Here is a 22,416-nt window from a genome sequence, read left to right as displayed (position 1 = left end):
TTTGCAGAGGCAAGTGAGAAAGGGGAAACTGATTCCACAGTTTACATCTCTGCTAAATCTGAATGGAATTACATGAGACAAAGACAGCGCTTCCCCACCTGGTGGGCTGCAAATCAAAGGCCGCCTGTGCGCAAGGGAGGTGGGAGCCCTTCTCAAAGGGGAGGTCATAGCATTCTTTGTAATGGAAAGTATTCAGCAACCTAAATAGGAAAGCCACATAACAGCTTCTCCGGTAATATTAATATATGCATTTACATGTCTGTGTATATGTATATATAGGTGTGTGTATGTATCTATATATCTAAATATATTATGTACAAAATAGAGCTACCAAGATGTCCCCAGAGCAGTTGATGTAACATCAAATAAATGTTGCAGCCTACATAGTGCATACTTAGAAACAACAGCAGAAGTTGATGTGGAAACGAGACCAACATAATACCTTTAAGATAACTTAAAACCTTGTAATTATTCCTTGCCTTTTACACTTCACTGCTTCCTTCTGCTTTGTCTTCCTTCATTTTGTCATGTCTCTATTCAGATGGCAAAGTATTTTGAGGGTTGCATTTTTTTGGCTGTGTGACACAGCATACTTTTGAAAGTTAATGACTGCTGTGATAAGTGAATATTCAGTCAAATGGCATTTTCAGGATTGCAGCTTCTGTCACCAGTGGTACCCATCAAGTGAAGGTCTTAGCATTCAGGGAGTAAGCTCAAAAGCCTTAGAAATCCTCCCCCAGAAGCCACAGGAAGGTACTAGTTCCGCAAAGGAATTGATCAGTGTGAAAGTAAAACGAGGGGAATCTGCAAGGATGCACATCTGTTGTTATTGGCACAATCTGGTGTACAGAGAGTTGACAGCTAAATGAAGTCTTGGCCCCTATCAACAGTTTAACAGATCATATAGATATTTGATACACTTCATGTATTTAAGTGCATTTAAAGTATAGTATTCATGGCTTAGCGACTGTTGTATTTGTTAGTATTTTTCCAAAGGCTGCTCCTGGCATCTTATACTGAAACGCAGGAGACCAAGTGTGGACGCACTGATTTATTAGATGTTAAGAATATATAGGGATGTTGGTTTATTTATTAGAAAATACGTGTAATTACTCTGTTCTGTGGAACAAAACATGATCTGGTATAGTTTGCTAGCACTGTATGCTGGCATTTTAAATAAAAAGCAAGACTCTGTCAGTACCCATAAGAAATGATTTTCTCTTGGAAATCAAAAATTACATTCGATACTTAGTCTAAGTCTACTGCGGTTTCAGCCATGCAATAGAATATGCTTCATGAGAAAGTGATATACTTTTAATTCAGTTAAAGTGCAATCTTTTTTAGTAGGCATGTCAAATGATTTATCATCTTGCTGTCAGTGCTGACAGAGTATCTTTGTGTAAATGGCCATGGACTGTCTAGTGTCATTTATAATCATTCTTAGATCACTCTTCTGTGGACTTTTGGATTTTTCTGGTGAAATTTAAAAACAATAGGAAGAGAAACAGTCCCTGCAGACAATTACTAGCTCTTCTGTTGCTCCTAAGTTTAATGTTAATTGAACATTCCATGTTTAAACAACTTTCCGTGTCATCCATCACTAGTTTCTAGATTTGCTGATTTTTTTTTTCTGTAAGAAATATTCTTAGTACTTAGTAGTGCTTTTATTTCCTGTTATATTTCATAGTTATCTTATTGAACTAAGGGAAGTTATCTTATTGAACTAAGGGAATATTTCTGTAAGAAGCAAGGGAAAGAGAATGTGGAAAAGAGATGTTGTAATATGAAGGGTGAAAGAGTGGATCCACAGGGGGTGTGAATTTCCAAAGAAATGGAATAAGATAACTATGAAATATAACAGGAAATAAAAGCACTACATAGAAATAGGAAAAAAAAAAAAGAAAATGAGGGGGAGTGAACGGCAAACAAGAATAAGAAGCATGAGGATACAATATGCAAGGAGGGTGTAAAGAAGAAAAGATGCACGTTGCTTTTGCATTTGAGCATTTTATTTTGTTCTTTTTTTTTGCTATTGAACCTCCCCAGAGATGTTCCATGCCTTTTATATATTTATGAAAGATTAATGCCACACTAACAGTGCTGGACTCTCATGGAGTGGCCTGAAACTTGCTGTAGTATATACAGATGCCTCAAGAGGTCTCAAATGTGCACTCCATAGGCTAACTGTTACAGTGAAAACTGTCTAACATTTTTTCCCAAGGATTACAGTGATATCTTCACTCTAGCTCAAACATGGCTCACTAGACCTGATAGGCACTTCAAAGGTTATATTTATGAATTGCCTTGACCCTCCCGCAAGACCTAAGATGAGGTCCGTCCTTTGAAATAAGTCCAAATGTTTAACAGTTATTGCTGTTTGAGGTCTGCCTACCATGCTAGGATCCAGTGTAACACTGTGAACAGATGAACATCCAGGGACAGATGAGTTGAAAATGACAACAGAAGTAAAGGGTTGAAATAAGTCATAGCTTTGCTAGTATTCAGAGAAATCCGTAAACAAATCTCACCCGTAATTTTTAAGAGAAGTATAGCTGGTAAATAGGGCTTTCCTGTGCTGCAAAAATGGTTCATAGCGCAGAGGCCTTAGTCTTGGAAGTTCCCACCAGAGTCGGGAATGTGGATGCATCACCCATACCCTGGGGTTCGTTATGGTTCACTTTGCTTTGCCTTCTCATCCCCTCTGCCCTGCCTTTACCAGGAGCATAAGGGTCGTTTTCTAAAAGCAACTGTATGTATCTGAAGGAGTGCAAATTTAAGTCGTTTCCATTCACATTGTTAGTTGTGTGGGCAGCTTTTGATCTCATATGTTAGTCTTTTAGAGCAATGTACTGACTCAAGGTAGTTTCTGGGCTGATCTCAGTATCTTCATGTTTTTGACATCAAATCAGTATTTTCAATTTTCCATCTGATATCCTTACAGTTAGAAACTGAAGGGATTTGAGGAATAAGCCGCTTCAACATATTTTTACAATATCAATGAAAATCTCTTTGAGTATTTAGAGACTCTGAAGACATAAAAATGACACATCTTAAGGAAAGTACAGTTAATTTCAAAAGAGCAGAACTAGATTTGAAATACTTTGGGTTTAGTTATTGGACATTTGAATGCAGTAATTTGCTGAGCCTGTTTTAAGTTTACCCTGACTTCCTTATGCAACCCAAGCCATTGGTTGATCAACAGCATCATGTTATTAATTAGTTAGAAAAACTAACATCACCATTTTCCATTTCATTTACCTCAACTTATCTCAGAAATGTATAGCCATAACTGGGTGTTTAGTTATTGTTTCCCATATTATAAAGGCTTACTACAGAAGTGTGGTCATTGGGTAAAATACAGCATCTGAGGTGTTCTGATTTCAGTGAGTAAGCCTAGCCTTTTAGCATATGCATCTTGTAGTACTTGGGATATTATGCTTATAAAACATTCATGCTTCTGAGGTATGCATACATTTACTTTCTGTTATTGGTTATTTCTAAGTTTGATATATAAATGAAATATGACAAAGTTTTTTTTTTTTTAACTTTTGTAAGAAAAAGTTTACTCTTGGAAAGTAGGAGATTTAAGCAAAGGCTTTTTGTCAAAAAGGCATTCTCAGAAGAAAAACAATGCTACTGCCAAAGATCTTCTCAGGCAGTGCTCACGGAGCCGTTTTGCACTTTATGTGGCGCAGAGATGGCTCGCTGCTGCTTGCCTTTCTTTTTGCTTTGAGCATCCCAGACAGATACATGGGAAATCCAACAGCTGGGAAGCATCCGAAGCGCCTACCATTTTCCCTTCTGTTGTTTCCCTTCTTGGTATGTTTATCACTTTTTGTGTTTCAATGAGATTGACGCTTGTTTAAGCCAGGGGCCGTTCTCCTCTGGTGTGCTTTTGAACAGCAGTCATAGTCCTGAGCAGTCATAGCAAAAGGCTCCAAGACAGAGACAGCTGGGACGGACAATAATAGGAGGCTTGGAAGCAGATGCCGTATTAAAGTGAGGACTCTCCCTGAGCAGTCCTTAGCCTGGGGGCTCAGTAGCTCATCTTAGTCTAGGGGTAGGGTTAGGATTAGAGTCAGGCTTCCAAGGAAGAGAAAGCTGAGAAATGTATAAGAATGGGGCTGGGAAAGGGCTGCCAAAGTAAACTGAGAGCTACCGGTGGAATATTCCCCTCAGCACTACTTTGCCTGGGGATGTGACTGAGTTCCTGGCCTAGGGCTCACTCTAGAGTTAAGGACAAGATGAGGGTTGGCATTTGAGACGTCCTTAGACATACACCAAGACTTGGAAGGGGTTACCAAAGAAGACCGAGGGCTGCTCTTAGTATTCTCCTTGCAAGCGCTCCTTAGCCTGGGCACTAAGACTATCCCATAGCATAAGTCTCAGCCTGGGGCTAGGACTCCAAGACAGAGAAGTCTGAGAGGCACAGTAAGAAGAGAGCTCGAGCTGGAGGCGTAAAGTGATGTGAAAGCTGCTACAAGAATTCCCCAAGCTGTCCTTAGACTGAGGGTTCAGCATGGCCTATGGCATAAATCCCAGCCTCGGGTTGGGACTCAAAAGATGAGAAGTCTGAGACACGTTGATAAGAGGCTGGAGAAGCACTGCCAAAGCCAAACCAGGGCTGCTGTGAACATTCCCCTATGAGCTATCTGCGATCAGTGTATCGATTAGGGTTAAGGGTTAGGCAGCAGTGGCCATGGGGCTCCAACTGTGGGGCCACGGGGTCCAGCTCAAGCAGAACTTTATATTCCTCCAAGTCTCGCTCCCACTGCGCCATGCCTGGACAGGGCACGTGCTGGCACTGGGGCCCAGCAGTGCAGCAGAGCAGAGCAGCAGGCGCAAGCTGCGGCAGGAAGTGTGCTGCGGCTGCACAGGAGCCCTTATTGACAGAGGATCCCCACCAGTCACAAAGCGTTAGAGTTGCCTCTGGGAAAAAAAATCATAATAATAGCTACCTCTTGTTTCAGCATGTCTGCTGTTTCATGTATAAAGTAGACTGTACCTTAATGTAGGTGGAGCCTTCAAGAAGAGTTCCTTATCCATGTGTATATGCCATTAAAATATATGGCTGGACATATACACATACACGGAAGTGATTAATCTCCTTGTGGTTTAAAAAGCAGCTAATAGCTGAAAATAATGTGAGCAAGTAAGGTTAGGGGAAAGGTATTGATTTTGTGTCATACAAATGTAGGTAGAACATCTAAGCATTAAATAATGTTCCCAGGGCACTTTTCAGTGTGACCGGCTGAATCAGAAGAGCACAACATATTTAATGATCTGTAGAACACAGCCTCCTTGAGGTCAATAGTGTGTACTTAACCTTTAGGCTTTCCATGTTGTCTGCTTGTCCAGTTGGTTTATGAAGTGTATGTTAACATGATTGGGGATTAGGGCAATGATAACTTGATCTCTCAGACCTTCACTGCTGTTGCACGTGAAGAAATGGTGAACAAATCCACTGTGAATACTGCCTATGTTTTCTGAGAACAGCCTGCAGCGATTATTGTTCCTCGTACACAATGCACAGCCAGGCCGTTCTGTAAATGAATTGTATTTATAATATGAACAGTAAGGTCATTATTTTATTCTAGCTTTATTTTAACTCCATTCATGGATATTAAATTAAAAATAATTTTTGGTCTTCAGGATGATATATTTGCCTAAAAGTATATCTGATTGTTTTGTCAGTGGACTTTGCTCTCTTTCAGGGCACAAATAATAATTAGTATATTTGGAAGAACACAATCCAATCAGAATAAAGGCAGAATCTCAGGCAGCAGCAGCAAACATATCTCAGCTAGGATACGTCTAAAGATTTTTACAAAATGATCCATGGTAGACGCTAAAGCCTAAATTAAATAATTTAAATGGCAATTAAAATTAGCCTTTGTTGTATGAAAGTTAAAATTAGACCTTTGCTCAGCCTGGTTATGCAGATGAGAGCCTTGTGTCCTGTTTCAAAGAATTACTGTCCCTCTGAAGCAGACTGAAAAAGTTTAATCTGATTTTATGCAGCAAGATTATGTCTGTTGCTAATGAAGAGTTGCTACATGTGTCATCCCAGTGTATCAGCAGCACTCAAGGGAATAAATTTAGGGAATGCCCTGGCTTTCAGTATGTTTCTGACTTCTACAATGAGTTTGTCTTACCTGTTCTCAGAAGATCAATAGGTAAAGTGCAGTGGGTTCTGAGATGAATTTATTCCAAGCAGATTTTACTTCACATTTTGCTTCAGGAGAGGAGACTCATCAGGCAAATCTGTCACCATCACCATCTCCTGAAATTACGCAAGATGAAATGGGGATAGAATTCAGAGCTCCTGTTCTTGATAACAAAATAGCAAGATGCGAGTGTCCTCCACGCTCCTTCCCCTCACTCCGCTGCTGCTAGTTCGATGTGCTTTGGGACTTAGACTTCCAGCTGAGTTACTGCAGTTCGTAAGCAACCACACAGCTGCTGAGCCAAGGTAACTAGTCTTTCACGCCTTTGATTTGTTTCTAATGCAAGGTCAAACTTGTTTGCTTAAATGGTAGTTCATACTCTCATGACTGCTTCTACCGCACTATTACCACCAGCTAAGAATACAAACATGCACAGTTACCTCTTTAAACTGTATTAAATTGATCTTGAGCCGAAGCTTTTGCTGAAGAACTGTAACTCCAGTGGAGTCATCTTAAAATCGTTGAGGTTTCATCAGATCATCATTAGAGCTTATTCCCAGCTTTTAAATTTCTTGGTCGCCGATAGTGGAGATAGAAAGAAATGCAGCCAGTTAGCTGCAGTAGGCATATGCAAGATATTACCTGCAAGGTACTGTCTTTACGTCTCAGTATAAGGCTTTTACATGCGCAACATGCACGTGTTCTCTCTCTTAGCAAACCATCCTTTTCTTTGAGTAGGTCAGGCCACTGCTTAGCCAGCATCCCTGGTCATACAGGGCTCACATGGCACAGACTGACCTGTGTAATTTCCATTGGATACAATTTTTTATGCTAATATAGGTCTATTTCCTGCTTGAGGTTTCTGGTGCCACATAAACGATGAGAGCAAAGCTCAAGTGGTTTATGCATGTCACAGGAACCCAGGATAAAAATTACAGTGTCTAGAATGTGCTTCTGTGTGTTCATTAAAGTTACCCATTGTTTGTAAAATGTAAGATCCTGTGCAAATGTTAAATGTGTCCTATTTCTGAGTTATTTTCTTGATTTTGTGGCATGCTGGCTTTGATGTTTCTGTCAATGTAGTGTGTGTGTTGGTTTTCTGTTTGTTTGTTTTTTGTTTTTTAAAACAAATCTGAGACTGATAAATTTTTCTGCAGGTTTAGAAGATGACTTTTTTCCCTCACCATCATATCTGTAATCATTAACTGTATCAGTTTCCAGGCTGCGTGCGTGTTTTTTTTTTTTTTTTTTTCTAAGTGATACTTGTCTATCACCCATCATCATAGACAGAGCAGTTAGTCCTTTCATGCTTTGGGACAAACGCACTGTAAAAACAGTGGAGTATAGCAATTACTATTTACAGTCTACAAACCAGAGTCTTAAGAAGCAGATCTAGGGGAAATGGACAACCCTAGACTCCGCTTCAAGCTTCATTTAGATTTTTTGATTTTATGCCCTTTCAGTTGTGTATATGTGGTATGTTCCTGCTCAGCTGATCACTCCCCTACAGGGGAAGACAGGGTCAGGAGTAGGGGGAAATGTATGCAAATATGTCTGTCCCCTAAAGAGGTGGAATTTGGATGTCCAGGATGCCAGCCTATTTTCAGCTGATGCAGGTATTGTGAAAGAGCTAATCTAGCTAGTATAAATGGTACCCCGAGGGAAATTTATGTAACCTGAAGCTGAGCTGGACCGTGGTCAGCTCTGTGAATCTGCTGGTTCTCTTGCTCGTCCTTAGCTGAGCAAAGCTCACTGGGAATTTGGCCCACTGAATTTTGTGTCTTCTCTATTTCAATTTTATATTGCTCTAGGCTGGAGGTAGCTGTCCCATAGCCATTATATCATTTTTATTTGAATTATTGAAAGGTGGTGACATCACCAAGTAAGAGTAGGGCTTTTTGTATGAGCTGCCCTACAAACTCATTGTGAGAGATGCCTCTTGAAGAGTCCAAACAGACATAAGGAATGGAAGTTTTAAGGCAGAGTAAAGGAAGAAAGAGATGGATGGAAGCATAATATAAAATAAGTTGGTGACTTGACCAGGAAGAAAAACCAAGGCACAGATAGACAAACATATTCAAGGAGAGTAACACTGATTCAAGCATTCAGACAGCTTTTGTGCTTTGGCCCTAACTAAACAGCCTGATGATCCATCCCTTAGTTGTGCCCGTAGCAGCTAGCCTGAAGGATGAGCTGTGCACGGCCATGCTCGTGTTCTGCCCGAGCTGCAAGCTGGGCAAGGCCTGCGGCACTTGCAATGTTGTGCTAAGCTCTGCTGATGCATCCTCCTCTCAGTGGTGTTTATTCTGTTGCAATAACCCTTCATATCGTGCTGCTCTCTGTGGAGAATAAACCTCATAATTCTGGAGAGATTTATTTCTCTGGGAAAGCTTGAAGTCTTATTTACAGGAGAATCTATAATTAAAATATAGAGCTGGTATCCAACAGGCTGGGAGTTCTGCTTTCAGCTCTGCAAGAAACTTGCCCATGGCAAACATGACAAAAAGTCTATGATTCAGTAAAGCACTCAAGCAACTGCCTTCACTTAAGCAGCGGGTAGCCTCCTTGATTTCCACAGAACTGCTTTACCTCTGTTAAGTTTTGGAAATGCCCGAGTCCTTTGCTGGATAAGGGCTCATCAGTGGAACGGAACCACAAACTTCTCGTGTGCGTTTGCTTTCCGAGTAAACTAAAGAAGGTAATTTTGTGTTTTCAGTAAAACATCATCTTCCTCTGAATCCAGTTGAGGGAGGGGAAAAAAAAAAAGAATAAAGAAGAAAACTTATGGGAAAGTTATTTAAATGTGTCCTGATATTAAGAGCTGTGTTGTTGTTTCCCTCCCCCCCCCCCCCCAACTCTGTTTAAATTAGAGGATTACCTCTCTGGCTTACCTTTCTGGAAGGTCAGAATGGAAGTCAAATTCAAAATTTTAACAGTATTTCAAAATATAGTTGGATCGAATTAGTATGGCTGACAGTTTTTTCATTCCATTTCCTTTCCTTTCCTTTTTTCTTTCTCCTCTTTATATGTTTCTTTGACGCGGCTGTTATCTATGTTTATTAGTAACTGGAGTGTTTGATTTTTCAGACAAAATCTGCAATATAATTTGAGTGATTAATAGCATGTTAAAAATGAGCATATGATCCTGTGAAAACTTTCGCTTGGGGAAACGACTGTTTTTGTTATGAGTAGTTCTATTGATTTACTCCTATATACAAGTGTTTGCAGGATGGAGCCATAAAGTTATATTGTATGTACATGATGCTGAGCCTTTCAGGGGAATTTCTCTCTCAGGGAGAGAATACTTCCCCCAGTGCCCTTTCCCCCTACAAGTGATCTGTCACTGTATAATTAAATGAGAAAGTAAATAATGTTATTATTTCTGAGCATGGACACAGTGCATGCAGTAACAAATCAGATTCAAAAAATAGCTGATGAGAGGATTTGTAGAGATCCTTGATGCAAAGTTTTAAGTACAGTACAACTGTATACCTGCTCTAAATTGGCTGCCACTGTAATTAAAAGTATAAATGTTTCAAGCCGAATACCTCCTATTAGTAAGATTTTAGGAAACAAAAATTTAATTTATTCACATTCGATATGGTCTGTAAATGCCGCCATTATATGCCTTCCACTGGCCTTTGATTAGCTATGGATTAATAAAACTTTTATACCTTCTTTGTCAGCCTCATTTTGAACTCTATTTTTGCATACTGTTACTATTAAATAAATGAATTAGTGTCCAGAAATGTGTCATGCATATTACCTAGCAGCAGGAAGCATAATACAGTGGTCAGCTCCCCAGGAGCATTATAAATCCTAACACGCTCAGTAACCTGCTCATGTGGACCTATTAAAAGCTTGATGATTTAGTGAAGCAGTATTTGTGCTTAACAATGGAATTTTAGTTAATTCAAAACAAAGTAAATCATCTCCAATTATAGTATTTGAATATTCACAGTAGCTATACAAGGATATGTAGTGTTGCCAGGCAAAAAGGAAAAAAGCGAGTCGGGGGGGAAAGACATTATAAAGGTTGACTGGAGTTTAGCATTTGGAGTGGCTGTGGTACCTCTGCATTAACTGAATGCTCGTGTTTGGAAAACATGTTTATTTGGCATAGCTGCTTCACTGCAGAGATTGAGGAGCTGGAGCCTCGAATGGGCAAATAATTTCCAGAGGCTGTGAAGGCTGCGGCGGTCAGGAGGTGCTGGCAGCAGCCAGAGCAGGCTCTTCACCCCGCCACATGTGCCAGCAGTGCAGGGTGGCCCTCGGTGGTCCGGCACCTGGTTAAGGGTGTCTCTCCGGCCCGGGCTGGGTAGGCAGGCACCCCACAGCAGGGCTTGCAGGGGTCTCCGGGTGCCGTTGTTGGAGGAAGAGAGCCAGGGAGAGCTATGGCCAACTTATCCTGAGACTCTGCTGCAGGGCTGAGGGATTGGTAGAGAGGGCTGAGATCCATGAAATGTCCTGTAGCTCTTTCATGTGTAACCGATATACTATATTTGTGTGTATACACATGCTCACGCACGCGCATATTATTTATAGTATAAGGAAGATCAGATTGTCCCTCCTGAAAAGAGGATACTGCTTTCCAAGTCTGTGTACTGTGTTTTCAATCCAGATTTTTAGAGGTATAGATATGCCTTAAAATGTCAGTATGCGTCAAGAAAAGTTTTCTAATGCACCGAGAAGCCCAGTGCCTTTGATTTCACCAGGAATTATGTCCTCGATTGCTTTCCTAAATTCCACTTCAGTGCTTATTTACAGCCACAGACTATTCAATTCTGTCTCTCTGCATGTCTGTCAAGTTGGCATCTGCCGCCTCTTTCAAAGGTGGTGCAACTTCGACTCTGAAGTACTTAAGTGACTTCTGAAAATTGGGCTTGAGCTTCTAAGCTCCATATGTCAGTCTAAAGTAAATGTTACAAGCAGGCTGTTATGAAGCTGTAAACCCCGATGCAAATGTTCCTTCTCTGCACTGAAAATAGAGGAAAGCTGACAAGTGCAAATATATGGTGGTTGCTTAAGTATCTGCAATGTTGTTTTAAAAATGTAGTTGCGTCCCATTGTATAAACTATAGTGGAATTTGTCATAATTTTTCTTGCAGATTAATTCCTTAGTTGTAGTTATGCATCTTGAGTAATGCTGTATGTGTTTCAGCGTCCTTTTGACTGGTCAGTCAAAAGGAATGGTTAAATGGTTAATTTTAATATTCATAGAAGGGGATTAAGGGAACTCATAAAAGTGGAATGAATTGTAGGATTTACGAAACCATAATTTCTTAACATTAGCAGAATATAGCCAAAGAAATAAACATCATATGAAAGCATAGAACTGCAGAGAATATGGGTCTTATTAACTATAAATTGCTCAGCTGACTTGCACTGTATGATGCAAGCTGAAGGCAGAGGAATAGCCAAAGTGCTAACCCCTGGGTAGTTTGTACCCCTTTAATTTATTCTTATTACTTCTTTCAGATTTATTCTTACAACTTTTTCCTTCATGATTGACATTTGCTTTATTCAGATACAGCTATTTAAACCTGTTGCTGTTAATTGGGGTTACATTATTCCTGCAAATATCTGAGTTTGGCTGTTTTGGGGGCCTTGATTCCATTAATAATCTTAAAATATCTATACCTGCTCCTTGTGGCTTATTGGTCTCAGCATATTATCACAACCATATGATATTAGCTAATTGTTTAAAAAAAAAAAAATCCTAGGAGGAGAGGTACAGGAATAAATTCATCATTAAAAATAGTATGTGTCTCTCTAAAGCCTGTGGTGTAAAATCTTGTATGGGATCTTCAAAAGTGTTTCTCTGGTTTTTTTTTTTTTTGGCTGTTGTGTTACCCAGTGAAGCCATCTGCTGTGCACCGAATTAACAGCCTTATAACCACAGAAATGGACTGGTGAAAGATGACATTATATAATTTATAAGGAATAGATCAGGATAATAAGGAATTAATATAGGAATGCTACAGATTTTTAAAACACAGCTGTTTAAATGCCAAGGAAAAGTTCTGTTTGTTTCGGCTGTGTCTTCAGTATTTCAAAAGTCAAGAGCAGCACCTGATGCTCTGGGTACCGAAGGGACGCCTGTCCGGGGGCTGCTGATTGCATGTAGTTGTCAGCGTTTGTGAAAGCGGCTGTGCAGGTGGGCCTGTGAGGCACTCAGCACAGTCAGGTGCGCTTAATTAGCAGTCTTTCCTGCTAATTTCCTTGGACCTGGGAGACTTACAGGCCCTGCTCTCTTCTCTGTTTTTTCCTCAACCTCCTCCCCACCCCAAGCCATGCACCTAAGCAGTGCAGTGACTTGGAATGATCTTCTGTTTAGCGATGGTGATAAGGAGTTAAAAAAGGGGGGATAATATTAATGTGTAATCACTTTTGCAGGATACAGCTGGTGGGAGACCCCAGGTTTGCCTGGCAGGTGCAAGTCGGTATGCTCTGTAGTAAGGCACGTAGCAAGAGGCATTCGCTAGCTTCTCTAGAGGAGAAAATCTCTATCTGAAAGTATGTGGTCTAGGGGACAGATATAACAAGGCTCACGAGGGAAGCTAGCCTCTAGAAGGAAACGTTTGTGCTGAAGCGTTCCTCGTTTCCAAGAAGAGACTTCTTGTTGCAAGAGCTTTGTGAGCCCTTGGTCAGAGGCACAGGGTGAGTGACTTGGTTTTGGATTTTACATGATTGAAACTAGAATGTGTATCTTAAAGAGTGAGCCTATGGCTATGTTGAACTTCTTTAGTAGTCATTGAACAATTGTATTTAACCATACCTGGAGACTACGGTCACTTAAATTCTGGCAATGCTGCCAGAAATCCTGAATATTGCCACAAGGTACCTGAGGCAGCCATCGGTGCGCTTTTATTCCTTTATGTGTGTGATCTGTAGTGCTGTGTGTTTTCTGTGGTTTGTTCCTTCTGATCAAAAGCTATAGCCTATAAGGAAAGAGGAGGAGAAAAAGGCTAACTGGTATCTAAGAAAAAAATCCTTGCTGTGACTCTAAGAATAATTGTTTATTTACTAAGTTTAGGATTTTTTTTTTCCCAGTTCAAATGCAATGCAAACGCAGCTTCCTCATAGTTGGGTGTGTATTGACCTATCTCAAGCAGCTCTTAGAGCATTCATGACTGGAGATGTGTAATGTGAGCCGAGGTGATTGGCTGTAAAAAGTCCAATAAGCTTGTTTGCTTCTTCAAAACAGGAAATGATCTGGTCTAAAACCTGCTTACGAATTTGAGGTCCCCTTCCCACAAATAGCATAAAATTAAGATCATGTATCTGGTGTAAACACCTTACCATATGTTCTGCCAGCTCTGACGGGAATGTGGTGATGTAGGCTCTCAGATGACATGGAAGTGCATAGATCCAGCTCTAGGGATTGCAGAGCTGAGGCTCTGAAATTAAACAGAGGTTCCCAGTCTCTAAACTTTTCAGAAATATTTCTATTATATGAAGGTAAAAGCTAAGACCCTTGACCTCAAGTCATCTCCGCACGCAGTAATTCTTTCCCAGCCCATTCAGCAAGTACATCTTTCCCTGTCTGAACAACTTGGGGGCAGCAGTCACTTCTCAAAACAATGAAATATCTTGTGAATTTTGCATGACTTGACTCCAGCAACACTTGAATTGTCCCAGTTTTCACATTTGTAAAACAAATCTATTTCAAAGCAACACAATACCAAAGTACAAATTGCAGTTCATTTGTGAAGCTGGTTAATATGTTGCTTATATACAGCAGCAAAGCTGATAAATTTCACCAAATGCAAAGGAATAATTTAAACTTAAGGTCTGCATTTCTAAACCATTCTATCAAATGCAACATGTTATACTTATCTCTGACTTTTTAAGAAAAATGGAAACTGTCCTTTGCATTAAGATGCACACTGAATTTATTTAAGCCCATTCTTCTCCAGCTACATCAACATAAATTTTTACTTTGAAGTACCTTATGTCTATCTGTGTGTGTCTTTGTGTGCATGGATGGGCAATTTGTTCCCAATACTATCAGAAACATCTGTTTAAAAAAAAGGCATATTTCATTGAAAATGGCAGCATGCCAGGAATATACCCCAACTACTGCTCTCTTCTACATGCTTATGCCTCCACCTAGACACAGCGTGTATTGAAGGAAAATCTAACCATACTTTAATGCATATTTACAAGATCTCCCACTCTCTCCAGTGCAGTGTAATGAGTACCCAACGTGTAGTTTGTATCACTGTTACAAGAGCACTAGTGGCAACACCAAATGAAGCTAGCATGCTAAAACATTATAATCTATTCCTCAGGGAGCTGTTTTTCGAGGGCTTGGTGATTAGAGGTTTTATTTTCATTCAGCAACTGTTATTTATTCACACAAAAGTCCTGCAGAGAGACTGAGAGACTTAAACACGTGGTGCTAGCTTAGGAGCTGGGGCAGAGGCAGAGCTGTGAGTCCATCTGCGAGGAGGGCTGCCACCGCCGGAGTCACGGGCGGCTCCGGGCAGCCTCCGCAGGCTCTGTCCCATAGCTGTGGGTCTGATCACGTGCATAAGTAGGTCTTATGCAGAGTGGTTGACTTCATTCAGTCGTTCTGATTGATAATTGGAACTGACAATGCAAATCACACTTCCAGGACTCTGTGTAATGAGAATACCCCCAAATCCTCTTTAGTGGTAACAGCACTGCCTGTACAAAATGGAATTCACGGTTGTTTTTTGCAAATGGCGCAAATGAACACATCGTAAGATATGAATAATAAGGCTTTTAAATTATACTGAAGAACTGGTGCAGATGCTGCAAACCCTTCTTAGTTTAGATGGTGAAAGTTCTCGTTGTCTTTCTGTGGCAGGATACAGACTGTGAAGTGACCTGGGGTGGAGGTTGAAGAAGGGTGCTGAGCGTCCGTGCAGGGCTGACAGCAAGCTGTTGCCCTCCGCCTGCCTTCCCTGCCTGCTGGTCTTGTCCAAAACTCATATGAATGAGAGCAATGCCTTTTCCTACAACTAAAACCAATTTTCATTGAAAAATTCACTTAATAATTTAAGTAATTCTTTTTTTTTTTTTTGGGGGGGGGGGGGAGTAAAATCATCTGTGAACTTTCCTGTGCTTTCGTGACGCTTCCTTGCATGAGATGCATTCATCTATGCATTTTCTTTCTGAGCAGTGTCCAGTAGAAAGTTGCTTTCAGTTAGACGATTTTTTTCTGGTCTCCTGAAATCTGCTAGCCTGCCTGCTATGAAGGTATTTGCTTTGTTCTGACCGCATGCTGTGCATCTTCTTTCTTAAGTTATCCAAAAAGAATTGAATGGGTAGCTGGTGATTTTGGGTATTTGTCATAAAACACCTAGCATTTTTCAGGGTGTCAAATATACTTCTGTGTTGATTAATATGAATAAATTATGATGGAGATAGAAAAATCTACACTAGAATATCAAATTATGAAACATTGATTCCAGTGCTATCCCAAATTTTGTTCAACTTGTAATTTCAAGGCCTTATTTCTATTTAGACCTGCCCTCTGCCTTGTATATTACTGCCAAGTTTTGCAGTTTGGCTTGTTTCTTCTGTTCTTGTGCCTTCTAAAGTAATGCTTGCTTAGGAGCAACCAGATCACTCCCTATGTTTTTTCCTCTGCTCTAACTCATTAATAAATGCCTTTTAGCATCATTTAAACAAAATCAAAATAAAGTGAAATGTTTGCTCTTAATCTAGAAAAAGCAAAAACACTCGTCTGGTGTCACTTGTCACAGTATAGAAATCATTAGTCAAGAATAAAACTGAGAGGCAAAATCCTAATTTTTTCATATGCAGCATGACACATAAAATACTCAGTGTGATCTATAAAAGTGTAAAATTGTGTCTTGGAGACTTAGAACTGCTGGATACTGCAACAAAATCATGTGTATGTTGGTTTTATTATTAACTCTAGCTTTGAATTAGAATTCCCTATATTACAGCTTGGAGCTAAACTCTGTTTACAAAACAGTATTTACACTTGACTAATTTTGCAGATCAAACTAATTAAATCAATTAAACTGGTGATTAACCAAATGAAGGCTGATTGCAAAAATTAGTGGGTTTATTTTGGAGGACTGGAAGTAAGCTAATTACTGCAGTGATTACTTGAACCTGGAGTACTCTAAATGTGGTATAAATTGAAACCTCATAGTGAATTAGACTGGGAATTCATTACAGTTTAAAGCACTGTTAATACTATCTAGGCTGCTACTCCTGTGGGAAAATTTCACTCAGTATTTTGTATACTAATAAACAATCACTTAGTCCGTGTCCTTTCAAATAACACTAAGCAATTTCACACAGTAATTTTTTTTATTGTGAAAAGAAAAAAAGTCACAGTTTTATCTTACCATGAAAATGTTGCTCCTAAAAGTGTCAGTCTGTTTCCTAAACATTGCATGATGGGAAATGTAGTCCAGCTAAATGTACTCTGGCCATAATGACATACTCTTCTAACTTTACATGGCTACCACAGCATTTTCTGGGTTAGTGTCTCAATCGCTGTTTGCCATCTCTGATACAGCACACAGGGGGGGGAAAAAAAAAAAAAGAGCATTTGTTTCATTTGTCTTGCACATAGCTTAGTTGTTATCATAGCACAAAATAACTTGTACTAATTCCAGTTTGTTGCGTTTCACATTCATATTTCAGAAATGCAGGGCTGTAGAGGGATTAAGAAGAGGAAAAAGATCTGCTAGTTTATGCTCTCATTTTGTTTGCTGATGCAAGGCAATTCCCTGTAGTACGCTTCCTAGGCGATTTCATTTCTCCTTGTGTTGCCAATTAACAATGGAATATGGATGTCTGCTGAAATGACCTATATCATAGAGTTCTTTAAAGCGCATCCCCTTACAAGGGGGTTAATGGAATTGAACAGAATTAAAATAGAAAAATCTCAGAGATGGAATATTGTGTAGTTTTTGACTATTACATATTATACTTACGAATATCTTAATCATGCTTTGTTTTAAGCTCTTCTTGCAAGACCTCTCGTTACATACTTCATTCAATAAGGGGTTTAGTTTCAGTCCTAGTTGTTCCAATGAATGCAGTTGCTTCAGATTTACCTTGTATAATTGGCTTTTATTCTGGGTTATTTTCTCAAACACATGAGCACAGGTCTGATTTGCTTCGCACCAAGTTCCAGTGTATGAAAACACAGTACTTGTTATTTCATTTTGCTGTCAGCAAAGCGTATTTATCTCTATAAGCAAAGGCACGATGCAGGCGGCTTGCACTGTTCCCTTCTGAAACAGTCTGGCAATAAAGAAACATCTACATAATTAATTTTTTTCTACAGTATGCTCATTCTTGCTTTACTTCCTCATCTGGGAATTGCCCATTTTTATTAATCCATCACTAGGTGCATTCTATAAAGAGGAACTTCACAAGAAAAGAATCTAAAGGTGTTAAAAACAGAGGGAAAATAACACACATCCGTTTTAGTGGGTAGAAGAGAATCAGATCAAATCAGCTGGGGAGGATAACCTGAAAAATGATTCAGTAAAGAAAATAACTGATGAAAGGCTAATGGGTAGCTGTTTGGACAGGTAACTTTGAAGGCCTTTGCAAAGACTCAGGACTGTAGCACACTGAAGTCAGTAGAAGGTTTTGATTGCCCCTTGGACAGGATCCTGGGTGTGAAAGGAGGCAGATGTTGCCGTGTGTGTGCGAGGCGCCCCCGAACTGCTCCTCCGTAGGAGGGCAGTGCCCAGCTGCCCGTGGGGTACCGCGCTCACCTCTGCCTGCCTTACGAGCAGAAGGTACTGGAAAAGGAGACAGAAATCAGTGGTGGCTGCAGGGAAGGAGTTATGAAGACAAATGAAAGTGGTGAGGTACATGAACTTTGACAAAATGACTGTCCTGTGGAGACTGGAGTTGAGAAGTGTTCCCAAATACTCAGCAGCTGCTAACACCAAGGAAGGGAAGGAGAGTGCTTGCGTAGGGTGCTACTTAGGCAGATTGGGAAAAGGCGCAGTACGCAGTGAAAAGCAGTGTAGGGGAGAAGGGGTATATCCAGAGAAGCTTTCGAAGTGAGGGGCGTGCAGCGGTGAGGCAACCCGCAGGTGCGGCGGCGGGAGCCCGGCCGCTCAGCGCCGGCGGCACTGGCACGTGCCAGCCTGTCTCCCGGCTGGCGGAGGAGCGTGGCGGCTGCTTCCTCCTGTGCTCGCATGCTGGGCTGCGCAACGCAGGTCGCAGAAAAGTGCTGGTATGGCAGATCCTTTCGAAGGGTTTTAGCTGAGTGTGTCCAAGCACGTTTTCTGAGAAAAGATGAAAAAATGCCAAAATACTCCATGTTAGTATGTATATTTGGTTTAAAGAGAAAGCTAAATTGTGTTGCAGGACACTTGTTCTTGACTATGTTTCTATTCTTGTAGGAATCATTCTCCAAAAATATAGGCAGATATTCATGTTGGTGAGTATTATGTGCAAATACACTTATATATGCATATATGTGAGTGTATATATATGTGCATATGTATATGTATGTGTATATATATTCAAAAAAAATCAAATATCTCATCTACCCTGTCTTTGCAAGCCAGGGATTTTTTCTCTCTTAGAAAGAGGGAGTTTTGTTAGGCTGTTTGTAATGGAAATGAAAAATACAGTTTAGAAACGGATTACAAGCTGAATGCTGTAAGGGAGGAAACTATGAAATACAGGGAAATAAGAGTCTATTTTGAACATTCTAGCAAAATAAAGCATTTTCTCATGCTCTAAGCTCATCTAGAGTTCCTTGTAAGAAAGCTGATGAAAGCAGAGGAGATTGTATGGTAGTTTGTCTTATAAAAGATTTTAATGCAATTTGTCTTTAATAGAATATATCCTTTATAGAATATATTCTTTAATAGAATATATAATTAGAAAAAATTATATTTTTTCTTAAGCAGTTTTCTTGAAAATTAAATTCTTCAGTACAAATCTGAAGTAAGTTTACTAATCTGGAGTAGGTTTAACTAGGTTAAGTTTGCTCCATGGTGTCCATTCTCAACCATGCTCCATTATCTATTGCTATGGCAAAAACACAGTATAATTCTGGTAGTTTCAGATGGTTATTATTCACTTACATTGGGTTACCACCTAGAGTGCTCAAACAGATTGTGTATATGTATGGGACTGCCACAAGAAGACAAGTATCTGAAAAGACAGGGAGCCGAAGGAAAGCATTCATTAGCCAACACAACAGAGGCCTATGAAGTAGTTCCAGTAACCCTGCCTAGAGTAAAATTGGTAAAGAAAAAGGTGCGCACGCTCTTAAATCCATCATGCCAAAAATGCATTATTTTTCTCAAGGAGATAGCAATATTATTCAAAACATGCTAAAGTGGGCAGGATATCCCAAGAGTAATTGTGAATTATTAGGTCATAGGGACCTCATTGCAAACTATTTGCAAAACTTAATTGGTGTAATAAATAATATATGCATGCAAATTAGACTGCTTTCTGAATTAAAGGAATCTGTTATCTGGCATAGCAAAGATTCATCCTCATTTAATACTGATTTTGTATACAGTTTGAAATAAGTGTTTTATTTTTGTCTTGAATAAAGCAGATGGTATTTAACTAAAACCGAACGAGCCAGCCAGTGACATCTAATAAGTGTCAGTCTGGGTTACAGGATATTACTGGCAGGGAGGTACTGATTTCCAGCAAGAGTAATGGTGCCTTTATATAATTTAGTACATAGAAAAAAGTAGCTAAGAGAGCAGGCAAAATGAATAGCCCTATTCACTCTATTCTGTGTAGAAAGGCTCCTTCAGCACTGAGGAGCTACTGAAAATATTAGTAGCTTTGAAAGATCTGTTGAAAATCATGTTATTTATTGATTTATTTGATACTCATCTTAGAATTGTGGCAATGGAAAGAAGACCGCTAATGAGTGTAGCTGATTTCATTACCCTGGATATAAAGCAGGGATTATGTAGTCATGTAACAACTTTGTATCCTAAAGCAAAATCTGAAAGAATCAAAGTGAAGAATCTCCTAGAATAAATGTAAATAGATAGACAAGAAGAAATAGTTAACATTCTCTGTCTAATATTATTGCTAGTCTCAATAACACTGTCTAGTCATCAACCCCAAATCAAGTATTACATCTGCTTTTTTAAAGCAGTTGATTGAGTGAATACAAATGTCTTGCTGTTGTCACTTGGGATAGCACTTGATATATCCCATTTTCTAGACTCTAATTATTCCATTTGTAGACATGAATGCCATTTAGATGTGAGCTAATTCAGCATGGTAACTCAATTAGATTTGTACTGACTAGGATTTATGAAACATCAATGGATTCTTGGTGAGACCAATGGGACTACTGGTTATTTATCCCTAAGTCTTACTCATGCTGCCTCTCAGGAGCTCAATTAAACATGCCAGCAATGAGAATGTTTTGTAACATTAGTCTTTCACAATTAGACTAAGATTTTTGTAAAGCATATCACATGTAAAGCAGGGCATCATGTATTATGCAATACAAAGTTCTCATCTGACTAGCTTATGATTTTGAAGGGTAAGAGAGATTCTCATTATTGCTCTGTTAAGAGTAATTATAAAAAACAAAGCCAGGATGATTACGTTCATATAAAATAGGACGATAATTCTGCTTTACTGATGAAAAAGCCAAAATCGAACAGTGTTCATAAAATGACTTCTTTATTAGTATCTCCATCTTGCGAGTTACAAATGGGTTTCAGTACCGATGCAGACCCCCTTGAAAACCAGGAGTTGCTTGTGTGAATTTAGAGGTCTTGTGCTTTGCAGAGATCAGAGTTTCCATCTTGGTGTTTGCTATAGGAAGTTAGGCAGGGAGACGGAAGAAATTTCTGCAAATAGTCATGCTTTTGACAAGTTGGATGTGGCCCTGGGATCTTTTGTTTGTTCCTTTTTCAGGACGTGAATTAAACAGAAGAAATGCTCACCAGAACTGCAGGTTTCAAACAAAGGAAGGAGGCTATGTAAATAAAACAAATCTGCATTCATTGTCATGCATCCTGTCACAAACGGCCCACATTTCCACTGTGTGATAACTGAATCCCAGCAACCAGTTGCTGTGGAATGAGCCAGAGTTGTCAGGAGAAACTATATAGACAAACAGAGAGCAAAATTTAGCTAATTTTTATTCTGTTACTAATTATATAACTGCCTTTATGAAGTACACAGAGCCTTGATTACTTCAGCACACTTTGCCAATAAGTCTTTCTGTTTGGTAGAAATTTGCCTTTTGATGAAACATAGGGAATCTATACTCAGTGCTGCGCTAGCGTAGAGGGAAAAACACCAGAACTGTATGGCCAATGTCCTCCGTACCTGGTTTGGTCTAAGCAGATGTGGAGGCTGGAGAAACGTAAATATTGCTGACAGAAAATAATTCATTACTTTTTTCATCACTGGAAAAATAGGGTTTTCAGCTATAGGTATGTTTTATTTATCCCTTAGGTTGCTTCTTTCCTAAGACAAAAAACAAGTTTTTAAAAGTTTGAAACTCAACCTTTTTTTTTTTTTTTTTTGGTTAAACATTTCTTAGCCAGAAGCTGGATATTTTTTCATTCCCTTTCAATAAAAAATTAACATTTTTAGTGAGTAGAAGTCTTTTTTTCCCCTTGTCATCTCTACTTGATGTTCTTTCTTCCGAACTATTTAAAGCTTTTTTTAAAAAGATTCTTTTGCCACATTGAAAAAACTGTTTCTGTGTATTCTCTCCTCATCAATAATACTCCTTTCATCATTGTTCTTACAGATTATGAGCTATGATTAAAAAGGAACTGAAAATGGGGAAAATGCACTGTTTTCCGAACAATTCCATTTGCCAATGTACTGCGGGGTGCATTCCTTCCTTTCTTACCAAGACTGGTGGAAAAAATGCTCTTGTGTGTTCAATTCTGAGCCCTTTTCTGGTATGAGGATGACAAACTGGCCAGTGGAGGGGAAGAACTTCCATTTGTTTAGCCCTTGGAGCTGCTTTGGTGCTGAATTTGAGCAGCTCAGTAATTTTCTGGACAAGCCTTTGAGCCCTTTCTCTTGCTGCTTGGAGTGGTGCAGTATGCAGGGATGGGTCTGTCTGGCAATCACCTCTGTAATTCCCAGGTGACTATTTTCTTAACAGTGGAGTTTTGCTACAGAGAGGCTTGGGTTTTCCCCAGACTAATATCAAGAAAAACAATTATTTCTCAAAGAGTAATACAGCATCTAAAACTGATTTTCTGGCTGCAGCCCGAAATATAGAAGTAACAGCTTACTTGCC

General features: G+C 39.6%; 1 long non-coding RNA gene across 3 annotated transcripts in view; it reads left to right on the top strand.

Moving 5' to 3' along the window:
- Positions 1-22,416, top strand: part of LOC104148338 (uncharacterized) — a 280,102-nt gene that overhangs the window by 176,269 nt on the left and 81,417 nt on the right. The window contains exon 4 of one of the 3 annotated variants that reach the window (XR_011143617.1): positions 6,242-6,472. The exons of the other annotated variants lie outside the window; for them this stretch is intronic. This is a non-coding gene — a long non-coding RNA (uncharacterized lncRNA). The remainder of the gene's footprint in view (positions 1-6,241; positions 6,473-22,416) is intronic. 3 annotated transcript variants of the gene reach the window in all.

This window comes from Struthio camelus, chromosome 12, assembly GCF_040807025.1.
Source record: "Struthio camelus isolate bStrCam1 chromosome 12, bStrCam1.hap1, whole genome shotgun sequence".
In the NCBI taxonomy this organism is placed as follows: Eukaryota; Metazoa; Chordata; class Aves; order Struthioniformes; family Struthionidae; genus Struthio; species Struthio camelus.
The sequence above is the reverse complement of the archived record's forward strand: the minus strand, read 5'-3'. Positions and strand labels throughout refer to the sequence as shown.